The sequence below is a fragment of the Eupeodes corollae genome, chromosome 3, assembly GCF_945859685.1.
Source record: "Eupeodes corollae chromosome 3, idEupCoro1.1, whole genome shotgun sequence".
Lineage (NCBI taxonomy): Eukaryota > Metazoa > Arthropoda > Insecta > Diptera > Syrphidae > Eupeodes > Eupeodes corollae.
This window is the reverse complement of record NC_079149.1, coordinates 57,144,903-57,150,285: the sequence shown is the minus strand read 5'-3', so window position 1 is coordinate 57,150,285 and position 5,383 is coordinate 57,144,903.

The window sequence follows — 5,383 nt, the reverse complement described above, 5'->3', positions numbered from 1 at the left end:
GGTGGCATAATCGAGAGATACAGCCTGCACGACACTACCTCCGAAGTACTGTGAGAAGATTCGACGTTAGACGGCTACAATCGCAAGAGACTGCCATGTCCTTTTCCGATCGAGTCTCTAATAACCTCCTAAGGAGTCCTATGCTTCCTGCACTAAGCATTGAAAACCAGTACCAACATTGCCTTGCAGCCATCAGAGATGCCGCCTCTGAAGTGCTAGGTTTCACACGACCACCACAGCGAAACCCCTGGTTTGACGACGAATGCCGGCAAGCTCACGCACCGAAACAAGAGGCATACAAAACGGCGCTGCACAAAAGGACGAGAGCTGCTCGCGAGCTCTACGAGCAGAAGAGGAGAGAGGAACACCGGCTTCTTAGACGGAAAAAAAAGAGAGCATGAGAAGCGCGCGATCGAGGAGATAGAAGGATGTCACAACAGGAATGAGGCTCGTAAATTTTACCAAAAGGTAAAAAAACCTCCCAAGGGTACCAGCCACGAACCGAAGCCTGTAAAGACGATCAAGGGAACATCGTAGTAGAACCACAGTCGATGCTGAGAATATGGAAAGATCACTTCTCCAAATTATATAACGGCGATGACGAACCGAATTCCCCTGTAAGGGAGATAGAACCACTCAACCTCGGCGACGCAGATCAACAATTCCGCCCACCCGACCTTGACGAAGTGAAGATAGCTATATCTAAACTTAAGTCAAACAAAGCTGCTGGAGCTGACGGCATCACCGCCGAACTATACAAAGCTATACAAAAATATCGATAAAACAACGAAAGGCATGAAACATTTCGGCTCTGTTCTCGATGTAAATGTTTCAATTATAGTTCTATCGCCTATCATTTTTAAAGCCCTTTTTTGTATTCTATCGAAGAAATTTAAACTTGCTTTAGGGGCAGCTGCCCAGATATGCGAATTATATTCAAGCTTTGGACGGATGAAGGCTTTGCAAATTACAGCCAGATCAGAAGGGGTGACAAATTTCTTGCACCGTTGGAGAAATCCTAAGCACCTGGCAGCATTTTTGGCAATATCAATAATACGATCGTTCCATAAAAGGTGATCTGTAATACACATACCAAGTACTGACAGTTGATTAGTTTCTTGGATGCAAGTGCCACTCATAGATAGTTGCATCGGAGGTGGGTTACGCTTTAACGGAGACAGCATTGAGTTTTCGAAGAATTAAATTCTACACGGTTTTTGATCCCCCATTGTACAATGCTGTCAAGATCAGAATTTAATGAGCTTATCATACGCTGCCATTTAAGTTCCACATCCGAAGGACAAGGATGTGAATCTATAAACGAGTATGAAAAGCTGAGGGTACTGTCGTCAGCGAAATAGGTTAATGGATTAGAAGTGGCAGACATAAGATCATTTATGAATATAAGAAAGAGAGTCGGAGACAAAACGGAGCCCTGGGGAACACCAGCATTTATTTTATGAATCGAATACAATACTTTTAACCATCCAATACAACGGTTAGAAAGGTAATTTCTAAGCCAACGAAGAAGAGATTTATCAATATAAAAACAAGCATTTTCGATAAGAGAGCTTGGTGCCAAACTCTATCAAATGCTTTTGAAATATCAAGTGCAATAATCTTACTTTCTCCAAAACGATGTACAGGTTTGTTCCACTGTTCGGTGAGATAAACCATGAGATCACCAGTGGACCTATTGCTACGAAAGCCCACTGCCGGTCATTAAGAAGCTTCCGTTCTTCGATTTATTTCTTGAGTTGATAATTAATCAGCGTTTCCATGACTTTGGAAAGAAGGTACGTGAGTGCTATTGGACGATAGTTAGAGGGAGAGGAGGATTCGCCTTTTTTAGGGACAGGATGGACAAATCCTATTTTCCATCCGCTCGGAAAGAGACCTTTAGAGTAGGAAAGATGGAAAAGCTTACGCAGTGATTTTGCCAGTGATGAAGAACAATTCTTCAGAACAATTGGGGAGATACTATCCGGGCCAGCTAATTTGTGTATGTCAAGGTCTTTCAGTATCAATGCTCTTGCAACTGCACAAGTGCGAAAGAAGATTCGTCCTATAGAATCATTTACGCTTTGAAGAACAGGAGGACTCATGGTTTAATTTTTTCTCTTTCTTTTGTCTAAATAATATTTGATGATCACAATTGTCTACTTTTTTTTTAATCGAAGAAAATTGATATCTCAAAAATAGTTCAAATTTTTTAATGAAGTAAAGTGCAAAATATATATTTATGTGTACTATCGGAAAAATATCAAACAAATGTTTAATATTTTATTCATACCCGTGAAATGATGGTTAGTGCGTTGGACTGTCATGCAAGGGGTCTTGGGTTCAATCCCTGCCTGTGCCACCTTAATTAAAAAAAAAAAAAAAAATTCGCGGGTACTGCCTCTTGCGAGGAATTGACAAATCCTTCAAGAGTAATTCTTGTCATGAAAAAGTGCTTTCTCAAACTTCCATTCCTGACAACAGTACTCGCACACAGGAATGGTTGAGAGTTGTAAGTCACTAGGCCCTGGTTCACAATTGTTGCGCCACCCCATTGGACATACGAAAGTAATTACAAAAAAACCGCTCCAAGCATTTAAAAAAAAATACTAATTAGGGATTTTTTCAGAAATTAAATGTCAATTAATTTTAAAAAGATAAAATAGTCTTAAATTAGGTCAACGACAGAATGAGAAAAAAACTAGAATCTTTTTTATACCTCCTCTTAGAAGATTTGTAAAAAAAAATTCATAAAGCCTCTTATTAGGTGTAAATTTTGAAATTAAATGTCACAAAAATCAGTGTTTTCACTTTCCATATCAAGTTCGGAAAGCTTTTTTCAATGTCCATTTCTCGAGAACAAGAAATGATATCGACTGCAAATAAATGTTTAAATGCAGATAATAAAACAGAAATTTGCAGAAAAGACTTCCACACAAATTGAGTGGACGGTTGTTTTACTATTGCAAATTCCATTCACAATAAATATTTCACAAACCAATAACTCTATAGCTACTACAATTAAATTTTATATTATGTAATTTCGCTTGATAAACTTAATAAATATTATTTTGATATAACTGCAATTACCTTTTAAATAATTATTAAAAATGAACCTTCAAAAATTACTTCATTATACACACAAATTGTTCCTAATATTTTAATTGAATTCAATAAAATCCAAGTGACAGTTTTTTTTATAAAAATAAATATAATATAATAATAAAACCTTCCAAAAATTGATATAGAAGGATTTTCGTCTCAAATATCTTCAGAAAAAATTATAGTTTTTAAAAACAACTAACAATTGTTAAAAATTCGTTTTTATATTGATAACAAAAAAATTACTGACGTCAAACTCCCTTTATTTTATTGCAATTATTAGATAGTTGTTTCATGCGAAAGATACACATATTGTTGTTAATATTTTGTAATGCTTAAAGATAGTGATTTTTTGTAACAACATATTGATTTAATTCTGCGAATACACACATAATAATATCTTTACAAAGAGCAGGTTAAACTTTAGTTTATTTTTTCAATGATTTTTGTTAATATTAAAATATAGTTGTTATTTAAATTAAAAATGTTTAGTGGCTGCCAATGGGAAGTTATTAGTGTGAGATCCCAGCCCCTTTTTTTAAAGCAGAAATGTTGCTAGCACCTCTTAACACATTTGTCAATCTACAATCATTGGTATTAAACATTTGTACATACTCTCCACAGAAATAAGAATAGAGAGCTCGAAGTAATTAATATTTTCCTAAGAACAAGTGATAAAATAAAAAAGGATTTTTCCCTTTAAACTGCCATCCTATAATAATGAGAAATAATCGTATCTTTTGTCAAACGCAAAATTAATAAATTGTTGAAGCCCAAATGCCAAAAAGTATTCAACCCCTAATTATTTGTGAAAGCATAATATAATTTTATTACAAAAACTATAATTTGTATTTAATATAAAATAAAATATTCAAAATATAATTATTTTTGCTAATGTTAAGTATAAGCATTAAATTCTAAAATAATCCCAATATATCTAATTGTATCCATTACGCTTGTATTATCAAATTTAATAAGTAATTTGATAAATTAAGTCATGAAATTATTCTTAATGAATTACTTAAAATTGGACTTACAAGCATCTAGTTATATGGATTTCATCATATCCTAAAGCTGATATTAATTAATTCTGGTGTACCTCAAGGGAGCCACTTTGGTCCTTTTCTATTTATTTAATTTATTAATAATTAAGTAAGTAATTCTGTAACGCTAATCTATGCAGATGATGTTTCTTCGAGTTATAAACTCCATCAACTATTGTAAGGAGCTACAAGAAGGTTTATATGAATTTTGGGAATGATGCATTAAAAATTATTTGATTTTAAATATTGACAAATTTAAGACAATATGTTAATACGCTAATGTAATAAATGATGAATATGTGTCACGTTTGAATCATTTTATTACAAATATATCCTCCACACATCCCTTGCTAAATCTTACATTTTTACTGGTCAAAGAGTATTTGCAATTCAGCTCCATAGCTTGAATGGCACGATTTCATGTCCGTCTATTTTATGTTAATTTTGTTTCAATTTGGGTAAAGCTTAGCTTAAGAAGAGACATTTTCAATTAGAACAATTATTAACAGATTTAAATACGGATCTAACTTAAAATAAAATGCACGACTGGGTCGCACGAACTTGCTCCTGTATGCAAAGAGTCTGTTTAAAAAAGTACTTATATGAGATTTAAAAACATTCCTATAAAATAAGTTTGGCTTCAAAGATATAAATGCCATTTGAATTGTCAAAAAACCGCACGATCTTTGTATATGAAAACCATAGTACTCTCATGAGCATAAACTTTTAGGGCGACCAGATGCCGAGTCGTTGGCGTTGCGTTAGTATCAAAGTGGAGAAATTCAGCGGGAGCGAGAGAAAAATATTATTTCCATTCCTATAAGCAGTCAGCAGAATAAGGGATATAATTAATTTTCGAGCGAAAAAGTTTACACAATTTCCTTAATATTTGAGTCTATCCTAGTATATGTTTTCACATAAAAAGCTTCCATATGAAGGTTGATGAATTTGTTTTTGTTTTATTTATATCAACGCACTTTATATAACAAACAAAATGGCTTAATATTGTATCTAATAAGGGGATGAAACAAACTTTTGTATGCATAAGTCAGCTGTTTAGGATCTTTTACCGATATTTGTTTTTATTTACATTCATAAGTCTTGTTTTACTTGTGTTTGTGTACGATCTTTGTATATAAAAATGGTTTCTATTACCTATAAAGCTACAATGCGATTCATATAGATTCAACTTGTTCCTTAAAAGCTTTTTTCCTTTAGATAGCTTTATTGTAATTTCA